This window comes from Papio anubis, chromosome 9, assembly GCF_008728515.1.
Source record: "Papio anubis isolate 15944 chromosome 9, Panubis1.0, whole genome shotgun sequence".
NCBI classification, from domain to species: Eukaryota; Metazoa; Chordata; class Mammalia; order Primates; family Cercopithecidae; genus Papio; species Papio anubis.
In genome coordinates, this window is record NC_044984.1 from 102,738,043 (window position 1) to 102,752,119 (window position 14,077).

At 46.0% G+C, this 14,077-nt stretch overlaps 1 long non-coding RNA gene across 4 annotated transcripts in view; it reads right to left on the minus strand.

The window, feature by feature from the left end:
* Window positions 1-13,253, minus strand: part of LOC103876045 — a 34,986-nt gene extending 21,733 nt beyond the window's left edge. For 3 of the 4 annotated variants that reach the window (XR_004176187.1, XR_004176186.1, XR_002515840.2), the window contains exons 1-2: window positions 12,361-13,253; window positions 11,218-12,230 (exon numbers count right to left, since the gene is read on the minus strand). This is a non-coding gene — a long non-coding RNA (uncharacterized LOC103876045). Of the gene's footprint in view, window positions 1-7,753; window positions 8,105-11,217; window positions 12,231-12,360 lie in introns of those variants that run through there. The other variant, XR_004176188.1, reaches the window with a different exon arrangement.
* Between the last annotated feature and the right edge of the window lie 824 nt (window positions 13,254-14,077).

Genomic DNA, 14,077 nt, shown 5'->3' on the forward strand with positions numbered 1-14,077 from the left:
ATGCTTTTCAATTTCCAGGACCCTCCTGAGATCATTATTCATTCTCCAAGAGGGTAGTTTTTAATTCTGCTATAAATGAGAGGCTGGCCTTTAACTCCCCGCTCTCTGTTGTCATGGAAACTGGTGCACTAGCAATTTGGCGTGGAAACAAGAAGTGGGTATTCTTTTTCCACCAAGAAAAGGAAAGGCTGGGAGAACTTCAAGGTAGGAGGTGGAGACCTTGCACTCTATGTGATCTCCCTTTGAAAAGGAACCACCCAAAAGATGCCAATAAGAAAATTTTTTTGCCGAGCCCTAGAACTGACTTCAGGACCGTGGAGAGCTCCCTGTAAAGTTAAAGGTTGAGCCAGGAGCAGGAGAAAAAATGAAGTCAGTAGCTACACCATATCCTCAACTTCTACAGAAGACAAAGTATACAAGGCAGGGACTGTACTGCAGAGGGGAGAAGAGGGGAGGGGACAGGAGGGGAAAGGAGGAAGGAAGGGAGGGAGGCAGGAGAAGGAGGGAGGAGGAGAGGGAGGAAGAGGAGGAGGAGGAGTGGTGCGGGAGGGAGAGGTTCCTGGCGTGGCAGTCAATCAAATTCCGGATAAGATAGAGGAAGTGCGTCGGGGAAAGTGGGACACGGTTTTGTGGTCAGTGGTCGTTTATCGGATCAGTCAGGAACAAAGATAGAAGGGAATGCATGTGAGTTGTGAGGACCTCATAAGCTCACCATGTATTATTAGATCCTGAGCCCTAAAAATAGAAAGAACGCATTGTCTAAAAGCTGAGAAATTTGGTCAAGGAAGGAATTGGGGTCCTTCCTACATGGAAGCCAGTGATGGGGATGGGAGAGTTAAGCCGAACCCATGAACTTTAAAAAGCATCCAACTTCTCAGTAGTCACTGAAATGGCCTCCATAAAGCTCCAAGGCAAAATTATAGATCATCATTTTAATTGAGTGAAATTGGCTATACATTAATATTCATGATTATTAGAGCAGCTAATTTTCCTCTTTATAGAAAGTGAGTGGGGGATCATTTCAGCTGCTACTTACTTTTCCTCCCTTTGATTTCTGCGGAGGAGGTGAAAGAGAATAAAACACACAGCACTTGGAATCAGCCATCAATTTTGGAATGTTGGATAATTATCAAGGATTTTTTAAATTGCTTTGACCTCTTAAAGGGACTGCGTAGAAGCATTCTATGAATATTTAAAAAAAAAATGCACCTGTGAGCCTCCAGGACTGGTCCCTTCAGCCAAATAAGGGCAGGTGACCTAAATGACATAAGCGCCCCATCCACTCCACTGCCCCACCAACCCACCAAGGATGAAAATAACAACAACAACAACAATAACAGTCATCAGAGCCCATGCTGGGTGCAGCCAAGATGGGATGAGAGTGCGCAGGTAAGGTGACAAGGGTGTCCGTGCATGGCAGGGATGGCAGGTGAAACAGGAGAATCATTACATTGACCATTGAGTATAAATGGATTTCTCACTGTCAGAGAAGGGAGTCACAAATGTGGAAAGGAAGAGAACCAGAATGAGCTCTATGGTGATGGACTGAAGTCAGAGGTGTATCAACGTGACTTTCTGGTTTCCAATATAGAGAAAAAATCTAGAAATAAATATAGATGTAAACATGTTTGTATATGTGTATATCTACATACATATACACGTGTGCATACACACACCTACTCCCTAAATTTGCACACTAAGAGGACCTGGGAGCAGTGCTGCCCTAATAGCTATAAACATACTTTACACCAATATCTTTGTTTCCAGATATTCTCCACTAAATTGAATCAAGGCACTTTAGATAAATGGCTGATTCCAGGGCTGGCTCTGGGAAAAAACAAGATAACTGGAACATCTTGTGCCAGACAGCAAGAAAACATTCAAAGTATCATAGGGGTCACATCAAGGGACACAGATGCCAGCTTGAAGTGGCTCTCACCAGCCAAAAATGAGGTGATTTGAGCATCAAAATAAATGAGAATACTAATGAATTATAGCCCACTCAATAAAAAGCATAGAATGAGTTCATACTGATATAAATAAATGAATAAAGTAAATGTTTGATAGTGAATAGGATATTTACATAATTTCAAAGACCCTCCCCACAAAAAAGACTGCAAAGACAGAAAGAGTAATTTTAGAGTGGAGAGAAGTCCTCTGTGGGTAGGGCTCTCCAGTGAAGTGACCAGAGTGAATGCCAGCAGTAATCACATGCCATCCAACAGGGTTCCATGAGAAGGACACCACATCTTTCACATGCTATTCCTACCCAAGATGCATGACCTGAATCTATTCACCAGGGAGCATCAGACACACCCACACAGACTGACATTCCACAAAATGCTGGCTGTCCCCGCCAAAAGTGTCATGAGAGTCCAAGAGAGACTGAGAAATGCTCCAGACTGAAGGAGATCCAAGAGACAGGACAGCTAAACACAACAGTAGATGCTGAACTGGATCCCTTCACTGCAAAGGATGTTATTGGCACAAATGGGAAGCCGTGAATGGCGTCTGAGGATTAGACAGGAGTAATGTTGCAGGGTTCATGTCCTGACCCTAATAGTTTTACCATGATCACTAAGACCAGGTCCTTATTTTAAGGAAGTAGACTCTACTGTATTCAGGGGTGACAGGGCATCGATTTAACAACTTACTTTGAAATGGCTCCGGGGGAAAAAAAAGTGATCTGTATTGAACTTGCAACTTTACAATAATGATCATACTAACTGCTAATTTGAATGTCTACTATGCACAATGCACTTTTTAGAACTCTGTTTCTGCCTTATAATAACCTTACAAAATCATCCTAATATCCCATTTCATAGATGAGAAAACTGAGGTTCCAAGAAGTCAAGCATCACGCACAAGGTCATTACTTCTTTCATTCTACAAGTATGGACTGTGTCTCTGGGGACTGTGCCAGACACTGGGAATATAGTGAGGAATAAAATAAGCATGTCCTTCTCCTGGTGAGGAATAAAATAAGCAGGAATTTTAAATCCAGAATGTGCTCTGAGCAAGAACCAGGGAAACAAGGAAATCGTTCCTAGCAGGATGAGAGCTGTGAACGTACAAACACAAGGCTGTGGAGAAAGATAATATTGGGGAGCAGAGGATGAACTCAGTATGTGAGCCTTTATAGGTCTTGGTAGAATTTGGATTTTATTCTAAATCAATGGGAAATCATGGTCATGATTTGTGCATGGAAACGACATGATCTGATTTGGGTTTTTTGGGAGTGACTTTGTTTTGAGATGAAGTTTTGCTCTGTCGCCCAGGCTGGAGTGCAGTGGTGTGCTCTTGGCTCGCTCCAACCTCCACCTCCCAGGTTCAAGCGATTCTCCTTCCTCAGCCACTCAAGTAGCTGGGATTAATTGCAGAGGTGTGGTACCATGCCCAACTAATTTTTGTATTTTTAGTAGAAACAGGGTTTCACTATGTTGGCCAGGCTGGTCTTGAACTCCTGAACTCAAGTGATCTGTCTGCCTCAGCTTCCCAAAGTGCTGATATTACACGTGTGAGCCATCATGCCTGGCCCTGATTTGTATTTTAAAGGAACTTCCTAGCTTCACAGAGGGATTGTCAGGGCAAGAAGAGACAATATGGGGGCCAATGAGCTGCTAAGCGGCAGAGCCAGTTTTCCCCACCCCCAGGTCCCTCTGGCCTCACTCTTTTGCCACTCCAGCAGGTCCCCTGAGTGTCCTCCCCCTCTCTCTACATTTATCTCATCTGGTTGCCCTAAGCAGGTCAGCATTGCCTGGAATTAACGCAGCCTATGTCGCCAGGAAAGCATCCCTCCAGTGATGATTGTAGAAGTTGCTAGGTAAATACAAATTTAGCAAAATGAGCCACTCCATAGTAGCCTCTGGGATTCCATATTGCAGAGAGATTGGGGGGCGGTGGCTGTAGGATTAAATAAGATCCGGGTTCTAAGGCCCAGGTATGTCAGTTAGCGAGAGACAGAGGTGAGAAGCATATGGGCTCCTTAAACTAGAGCTGATAATAATTCTCCCCATTTTTCTTGTTTGAATGTCTTCCATTTTAAGTCCCCCCACCCTAGAGTCTACACCAGCTTGTCCTACAGAACTTACTGTGATTATGGAAACATTCTATATCTATACTGTTCAATGTGATAGCCACTAGCCACATGAGGCTACTGAGGACTTAAAATGCAGCTGGTGCAACTGAGACTGAATTTTTCATTTTATTTAATTGTAATTAATTTGAATGTAAATAGCCCCATGTGGCTAGTGGCTACCACATTGGACAGCACAGGTCGGCACACTGGGGACAGAATGCTAAGACACAATCCACTGGAATGGACACCTTCACCCAGCTTCTCAGCTCTAAAGAGAAAGGCAGCCAGTGAAAGTAGCAAACCACAAACCCAAGGGTGACCTGACCTTTGCCATATGACCTTTGCCCCCGGCCCCCAGGATAATTGCAGGGTTTACCACCCCTTTGTCCTGTCTAAATGATGCTGTTTCCTTTCAAAGATGCACGATTGTTTCAATGAGAACATACAATGCTAAATTGCATTTCTCTTTCTTCTCTCCTGACACAATTCTCCTTCTAATAAGATTTTCCCTGGCTAACCCCTTTTCGCAGCAACTATTCTAAAAAACCATCGTCTGATTGAGCTATGACATACACAAGGCAGGGGAGAGAGCTCGAAACACAAAGCCGGAGGGATATAGGTCTATTTTCTTACCTCCTTGGGGAGAGCCAGATAATATAATCAAGCCAAAGACTATTTTCCTAACACCTGCCGTGAGACCAGCTGACCGGCATTTGCCATGGTCAGTCATAATGGATAATGCTGCCAGCAGAAGGCACCTTGGCAACGGGAAAGGCAGGCCCAGGTCCCACTCTTCTCTTGCAGGAACTTCTTTAGCCCTCAAAAATGAAAGCAGAGACCCATTTCTTGAGCAAAGACAAGCAGAATTTATTATCTAATATCAGATTGCATGAGGAGCTTTCAGCCCAACTCGTGATCTGAAAGCTCTTCAAGTGGTGAGTGACAGGGACCCTTAGCGTAGGTTTTTCATTCTCTTATTCCTTATATTATCAAGTCATGGCCTCTTTAGCTCCAAAATGTAATTGAATCCATTTCTTTCTCACCACCTCCATCACTACTACCCTTCCTTGCCCAAGCACCCAGAGTAACGGCATCAGGCGATTACTCTCAGTCTCTCACCCACAGGAATGAAATAACCTCCTCCAAGCTCTCCTTGCTTCCATTCTTGCCCTTAACACCCACCTTTCACACACCACCCAGAGTAACCACACCAGATAGGATAGGCCACATTATGCTGCAATAACAAATAATCCCCAAAAGCCAGTGACTTATAACAACCAGGGTTTACGTCTTGTTTATGCTCCATTCAGCTGGGACATCTGCTCCAAGTCCCTGCTTGCAAGATTCAGCCACCACCTGCAACATTGGTGGTTGCCATGGCCCATAACAGAGGGAAAGAATTCTGGAGCATCTTGCATCAGCAATGCAATGCTCCAGCCTGGAGGTGACATCTATTATTTCCACTTGCAACTCACCAGATAGGACTAGTCACATGACCCTGCCCTATAACAAGAAGGCAGTAAGTGCAACCCTCTCCCATCCCCTGAATACGGAGAGAATGTTCAACTGGAGGGGATCTAAGAGATCATCAAGTTCAACCTGCTTGTTCCAGAAGCAAGGAAACTGAGGCCCAGAGAGGAGAGGGATTTATCCGCAGTCACACAGCAGGGTAAAATAAAAAAGCTTCTCTGCTCCAAATGTATGTGCAGTCACAGAGCAGGGAAAAACACAGAGCTTCATTCCAAATCCAAGTGTTCTTTCACTCATCCATTAAATATTTATAAAGGACCTACTATGTGCCAAGCATGGTTGGGAAGACAGAAATGAGCACCCAGCCCCTGCTCCCCAAGCTCACAGCCTGGCCAGAGAGGTGGATAACTAAACAGGCATTTTCAGTCCCCTGTGAAACATGCTGGGTACGCATGGTGTCATACCACCACACAGAATTGAGTGGTTCTTCAGTGAATTCTGTTTTTTGGTTTTTGTTTTTTTGAGGCGGAGTTTTGCTCTTGTTGCCCAGGCTGGAGTACCTGCGCAATGGCATGATCTTGGCTCACTACAACCTCTGCCTCCCGGGTTCAAGCAATTCTCCTGCCTCAGCCTCCCGAGTAGCTGGGATTACATGTGTCCACCACCACGCCTGGCTATTTTTTTTTTTTTTTTTTTTTTTTTTAGTAGAGATGGGGTTTCACTATGCTGGGCAGGCTGGTCTCGAACTCCTGACCTTAGGTGATCTGCCCACCTCAGCCTCCCAAAGTGCTGAGTTTACAGGTGAGAACCACCACACCCAGCTGAATTCTGTTTCTTATAATAAGGTTATCATTTTTGCCAACAGGGCAGGGCTGAGCCGGGTTTCCCTTGATTTATAAAAATGAAGGAATGATGTGTTGTGTACTCTAGCATCATGGGACAGATTTCTACTAATTTCCTGAGTATGGACGAGTCCACTTTCCTCTTAGGGGTAGGTGTTAGGGTGTAGAGGCAGCCATGTTGCATCCACCAGCAACCGTTGGTTGCAGGCAATGGATTGGCAGGAAATGTAATAGGTACACAGTAAGTACTGAATGGATAAAAAAAGAATGGCGGCCTGGCACAGTGGCTCACGTCTGTAATCCCAGCACTTTGGGAGGCCAAGGCAGGTGGATCACTTGGGGTCAGGCGTTCGAGACCAGCCTGGCCAGCATGTTGAAGCCCCATCTCTACTAAAAATAGAAAAATTAGCTCACCATGGTAGCACATGCCTGTAATCCCAACTACTAGGGAGGCTGAGGCAGGAGAATTGTTTGAACCCAGGGGGCGGAGGTTTCAGTGAGCCGAGATTGTGCCACTGCACTCTAGCCTAGGGGACAGAGCAAGACTCCATCAAAAAACAAAACAAACAAAAAAACACAGAATGGAAGGAAAAGCGGAAACACCAGGCTCCAGAAAGGCAGGGGCAGGGCAGCTCAGGGAAGAGGAAGAGAAAGGTGTATTAAGTGGCAGGAACCAATGGAATACATATGGGATGTTTGCCTTGGCATTAGTGAACTCCAATCATTTTAAGTGTTTGTGCTCATGATCCAAATTCCTGGGAGATAGCCCCTGATTGGTCCAGCCTAGAGCCAATGCCCTGGTTTGCAGCAGATGCTCTCTCAGACTCCCACAACCAGCCCCCTGCACATGGGGGCAGTCCCCACTTCCAGCTTCCACCATCTGTGCTTCCTTGCCTGAGGGTGCTCTTGCCCACATTCTCAACTGAAAGAGTTCTAAGGAATCAGCATCTCCAGGAGCAGCCTTCAATCAACAACTCAGCGGATGGGACATGGTATATGAATACCCCACTCCCCATCTCCAATGGGAGAACCCTGAGGGGCACATTCTACACTGTCACCCTGAGCTCCTCAGTGGCATTAAACTACACTTGCCCACAGTGGTGATGGGCTTGATGATGCACATTTGACCACCTTCCTGCCCTTCCCTGTGTCAATTCTCTCCCCAACCCTGGTATCTGATATTGCCTCCCAAATAAACGACTTGCACTCAAAGTCCTTGTTTTAGGATCTGCTTCCTAGGAGAGAGGTGGCGGGATACCCAAACTAAGACACGGTCCCTCTGATGCCACCTGTATTAGGGGGAGGAGAAGTGTCCTAGGATAAAGCAGAGATTCTGATACCAAAATAAGAGAAATCCTGGCTGTGCAGAATGACAGAGTCACATAAATACTTGTCACACAGGGTCATTGTGGGGATGAAGTAGCATCTACTGCAGAGTGAGCCCTAACAGTTCACTCTGCCTCTCTGTTTCCCGAAGCATGTGTGAGGATGGCAGGTGAGTCCTGGTTTCTAAAAGAAAATGCTGGAGTCTGTCAGCATGCCCCTGCCCTGCAACAAGCTGCCCCCAAGTCCCCAGAGTCCCTGCATGCAGCAGCTTGACACGGCCCATCTTTGACTTCTTCTCCTCCGGGGCCAGGCTGTGACAAAGGTCAGGAGGCCACGAAATTTCTCAGGGGAACAAATTTCCATTTCTGTAAACTTCATTTAAGCAGCTCTGTCCAGAGAAAATAAAAACAAAGGGTCACACTCCTTCCCCGACTTGGCACACTGTCCATTTTCATGGGGAGTCCACACCAGGAATGACAAGATGGTGAGTCCTGAGCACTGGCTAATCTAACATTTTACTTTGCAGTTATTAGAATTATGAAAAGGCAGCATTTGTTGGATAGGCTTCCCTGGTTTCTTTTTTTCAGCAACAGGATCTGGCTATGTTGCTCAGGCTCGGGTGCAGTGGTGCAATCCCAGCTCACTGCAGCCTCCAACTCCTGAACTCAAGCCATCCCCCCACCTTGGCCTCCCCAGTAGCTGAGATGACAGGCACACACCACCATGCCCAGTTAATTTTTAAATCTTTCTTAGAGATTGGTCTTCACATGTTGCCCAGTCTGGTTTTGAACTCCTGGCCTCAAGCAATCCTCCTGCCTCGGCCTCCCAAAGTGCTGGGATTACAGGCATGAGCCACCACATCAGGACTGATATTTTATTCTTGAAAGGAAGATTTCACACTAGTTGCAGTCACCTCATAAACAAGGGAATTTTTTTCTGGCCTGGCAAATGCCTATTTCACCTCCTTATGGACAATTTTCCTAGCCAGAAAGAAAGAGATTTAAAAGGTGGATTTTTTTTTCTAAGCATCTTGAACAGAAGCCAGAGACCTGGAGTTCTCTCTGCTCTTGTCACAAGGAGAGGAGAGGAGAGCAGGGATGGGAAGCCACACTGAGAGGCCTGAGGTACCTGTGTGGTTGCCAATCCCAGTTAGGCCAATTACTGTGTGTAACTTCAATGGTCCTCAGCTTCCCCACTTGTAAAATGAGGATACAAATAAAGTTGTCTGAGGACTGAATGAGAGAGTGAAGGCAAAGTGCCTCACATGTGGTAGGCATTCATTATTATGCAGAGTTTTCACATTTGGGGGTTATTTTGCCTTCAGACATTAGCGTCTTCTTTGTTTCTCTACAAGCCAACCAACACACTTGCTTCAGGGCCACCTCCCCTGGGAAGCCCTCACTGACTTGATTTCCTCAGCCTGCAATCATCTTGGTCACCTGTGAATCTCTGCACACTACTTAAGGCTCAACTATAAACTCTCGGGTAAGTAGATTAGTCTTAATATAGGAGTTAAAAAGAAATTACTTAGGCAGATAGTGAGGGTACAGAAGTCCTCGGTAAGGTTTTCCTTTTAATGAAAAGCAGCCCCAAATCATCTTCCTTTCTAACAAAGAGCAGCCTGTAAAATCGAGCTGCAGACCTAAGAGGCCGGCAGTTGTGCCAATCATGTTCAAGATGGCGGCTCCATCTCCCCTTCTCTGTCAGCCACGTATACAGTAAGGAGCAGACAAGATGGCGCCAGCCAAGGGGAAGGTTCATTTGCACAATAAGATTAGAGTAGGGTGGCCAGCCTTCCCCAAATGCTATGTAAATGTCACACCTGATCCAGCCAATCTGTGGGTCCTACCTAAATCAGACACCGCCTCTTCAAGCCTGACCATAAAATCTGGCAAACTCCACCACCGGTGGGTCTTTCCTTTCGGAAGCCCCTCCCTCTCACTAGAGAGCTGTTCTCCTTTCTCTTTCTTTTGCGTATTAAACCTCTGCTCCTAAACTCCTTATGTGTGTCAGTGTCCTAAATTTTCTTGGCGCAAAACAGTGAACACCCCGGGTATTTGCCCCAGACAACGAAGTCGCTTCAGTCTTACCTCCCCAGCTAGACCAGAAGTGTCGCTAGCAGGCCTATGATCACGCTGGAGGTTCTAGGCAAAAATCTCTGTGCCTCTTTCAGCTTCTGGTGGCTCTGAGTCCTGTGGCTTGTGACTGCATCACTCTAATCTCTGTCTCCATCTTCACATGGCCTTCCCTCCTATCTCTTATGAGGACGTTTATTTTTCAGGGCCCACCTCAGTAATCCAGGGTGATCTTATTTCAAGATCCTTAATTACACCTAGAAAGGCCCTTTTTTCTAATAAGGTTGATTTGACAAATCCTAGGGGTTAGGACGTGGACATCCCTTTTTTTTTTCGGAGGGAAACACCATTCAGCCCCTATGGCTTCTCATAGTATCTTAAACCTTTCCATCACTCCTGTAACCCCAGCTGGCAATTTTATATTTATTTGTGAAACTATTTGGCAATGCCTATATCCTCAGGAAGCTGCAGATAACAAGAGGGCAAATTCCACATCTGTACTGCTCACCACTCTACCCCCAGCACACAGTAGGTAACTAGAATGTGTCTGTGGAACAGACAGACAGCTGGGCCCGGAGCTTCTGGAGAATGCTTCTTGTCAAGGACACCACGCAGGCAGCCACGAGCAAGGCCTTCAGTAAGCAATGTGCTCAAGACTTTACAGTCTCATAAATCCCATGGCTGGTGGCATGATTAGAACTGAGTAAAAATGCGAGCAATTTAATTTCCCAGTGCACAGCCTACAGAGCCTTGTAAACATATCCCCTAAACCAATAGCCATAAACGTTTGATAAAACACCATGTGGCTTCCTGTTTCCCAGAAATATTTCCTGGGCCCAAGGAAGAAGCGACATCCAGCCCCGACTTGAGGTTACTTGAGCACTGTAATTAATGTTTGATAGAGGGCTTCCTAATGGCCTGAGCTCTTGGTGGCCATATCAATAATGATGACATTCACCCAGCCAACCTGCTGATGAGTCCAGTCCAGGGAGGAAAAGAAAGAGGAAAATCTTAGAAGCAGACTTCAAACACATTACAGGGTAAAGTTACGTGGCAGTGGATTTGTGCAATGCTGTGAGTTTTTCATCCCATATCCGTATCTTTGATCTCACTTGATCCCTGCATTGGGTCTGAGGGAAGAACAAAGAAGGAACTGCTAACTCTATTAAAGGGAAGAGGAAAAGTATAATAGCATCTGCCACAAAAGTAGCCAAGAAAGGGACCTTTCCCAAGTCATGCAGCTCATAAAAGCCTCGGCACCTGAACCAGGATCTTGGGACCTCTGACTCCTCTCGCACCATTAGTGGTAGTAGTGGGAAAGACAATACCATGGCAACTCTGCCTACACAGCAGCAGGAAGGAGGGAGGCCAAGTTCCAAGAGGGCCTTCCTGACCATGAACATTCTATGACACTCAATCATCTTACCTGGTAAGCTCATAGATTGCAAAATCCTCCTCTTCTGCAAGGTTTAGGAGAAGAGAACTTGTTTTAGGATTAACTGTAATCCTGGCCAGATGGAAGAGTCACCTGGAACTCTTTTGTCCATGGTAGAGACCAGCGCTTCTCAAATTTCAACATGCACATAATCAGCTGGGGACCTTTTTCACGTGAAGGTTCTATTTCAGTAGGTCTGGGGCGGGGCCTGAAATTCTGCCTTTCTCACCAGCTCCCAGGTGATCCTGATGCTCCTGGTCTCTAGACCATAAATGAGTGATGAGTGGTGGACAATCTGTACTAGGATGCTACAGACTTGGTAGCATCATGGTTGGGTAAAAGCCCTTCTTCTGTAGCATGGGTTTGAGCCACTCAGAGAAGAACTGTTGATACGGAAGTTGATACACTGTTGATACAGTGCCCTCCTCCCCTAGATGTTTCATACCCAGGGACTTTGGGCAAATGGCCCCCATCTTCTCAAGCTTCAATTTTCTCATCTGTAAAATGCAGAGTTGGGCAGAAGATGCATAAGATCCGAGCTTTTGTCTGGCCCTAACATCCCAGGACTCTAGAAATGAAAACCATAGAGAGCCCCTGAGCTACTTCATAAGATCCATCCATAAGATCCCAGCCTGGCCCTGAAGGCAGACATCCATTCTTCACATCTGCTCAGCACCCACTCCCCATTCCTCTGGCTTTGGGGCCCCATTTCCTGTGCAGCGCCTCTGCCTCTCTTACTTGGTGATGTTTGGATGGGGCTAATCCTCCTCTCAACTCCAAGGTGAGCGCATGTCCCAAGAATAGTCAATCAGAGTGGTTCAGGGGTGAGCATGTGACTCAAGCTAAGTCAATGAAATTCAGCCATGAGACTTTTGCTAGAACATTTGCAGAGAAAGTGCTCCCTTTCTGCCAGCATTGCTGAGATGGTAGGATAAACGTCTGATCCAACTGGTGGTCATCTTCACCATCATGTGGGGAGAGGCTGCCTGAGAGCACAGGTCAACCTAGAAGAAAGCAGAGATCAGAGACAAAGAGACTGAGTCACAATGCCATCTGTTGGACACCTGGATTCAGCCATGCCTGAAGCCAGCCCCCTAGATTTTTTCAGCCCCTTGAGCCAGAAAATTATCTTACTTCAGCCAATTTGAGCTGAGTTTCCAGGGCTTTCAGTCAAAAGAATTCTGATTCACACACTCTGGATTCTGTCCCTAAAATGAAGACAGGAAATTAGAGGCAAATCTCCTTTTACGCTCAGACACACAAGGACATTATTGGCTTCAATAAATTCCAGAATGTCAGGGCTGGCAGAGGCACCTCATTGTACAGAGGAAGAAACAGTGGCCAAGAGAGTGACCTTCCCATGAATGCTCAACACAGGGGCCAAACCAGGACTTATAACCCACGTCAGATTTCTTTTCCTTACATGCAGGCAACAAACATATCCAGGTAGATGACCTGACTTAAGGGAAAATAGTACTCCCCAAACACATACCAGACCAAAATGACCTCCCTACTTCTCATCACACTACCTGAAATGCCACCATTAGAGACCTATCCCACACTTTCTGCTGCCTCCAAGACAAATCAAACAAACGTAGAAACCCAGGGAGGGAATTTACTGTTTAAGCTTATTTATAGAATTATACAGTAAGAGTTGCTGTGAGTTATCATTGGGTAACTTTACAGATGGGGAAACTGAGGCTAGGAAAGGAAATGTGACTGGTCTTTCCACTTTCAGGGAGAGATCTGTCTACAGTGGTCTGAAAGCAAAGCTGCCATGCTGCTATGGTCTCAATGGTTATGTTCCCCCAAAATTCATATGTTGAAACTCTCACCCATAAGGTAATGACATTAGGAGGTAGGGTGTTTGGGAGGTGAGTAGGTCACGGAAGAGGAACCCTCATGAATAGGATTATGCACCCTTATAAAAGAGCACCGAGGCCATGCAGTGGCTCACGCCTGTAATCCCAGCATTTTGGGAGGCTGAGGTGGGCAGATCACTCGAGGTCAGGAGTTCAAGATCAGGCTGGCCAGCACGGTGAAATCCCGTCTCTACTAAAAATACAAAGATTAGCTGGTCTTGGTGGTGGGTGCCTATAATCCCAGCTACTCAGAAGGTTGAGGCAGGAAAATTGCTTGAACCCAGGAGGCAGAGGTTGCAGTGAGCCAAGATTGCGCCACTGCACTCCAGCCTGCGCGACAAAGGGAGACTCCATCTCAAATCAAAAATAAATAAATAAATAAATAAATAAATAAATAAATAAGCGAGCACTGAGAGATCCCTCGCCGCTTCCTCCATGTGAGGACACCACTAGAAGGCACCATCATCTATGAACCCTCACCAGGAAACAAATCTGCCCATGCCGTGATCGTGGACTTTTCAGCCCACAGAACTGTGAGAAATAACTTTCTGTTGTTTACAAGCCACCTAGTTTATGGTATTTTTTTCGAGCATCCTGGCTAAGATGTGTCTTTGGGAATGACATCCAAGGAGAAGAGGAAGGTGGGAAGAGCCCAGGGTCAAAGGATGCTGACTTTTTTTTTTTTTTTTTAAGTTTCACTCTTGTTGCCCAGGCTGGAGTGCAATGGTGCGATCTTGGCTCACTGCAACCTGTCTCCCAGGTTCAAGTGATTCTCCTGCCTCAGCTTCCTGAGTAGCTGGGATTAGAGGCATGTGCCACCACGCCTGGCTAATTTTATATTTTTTAGTAGAGATGGTGTTTCTCCATGTTGGTCAGTCTGGTCTTGAACTCCCGACCTCAAGTGATCCACCTGCCTCAGCCTCCCAAAGTGCTGGGATTACAGGCGTGAGCCACTGCGCCTGGCTAGGATGCTGACTTCTCTAATTTAC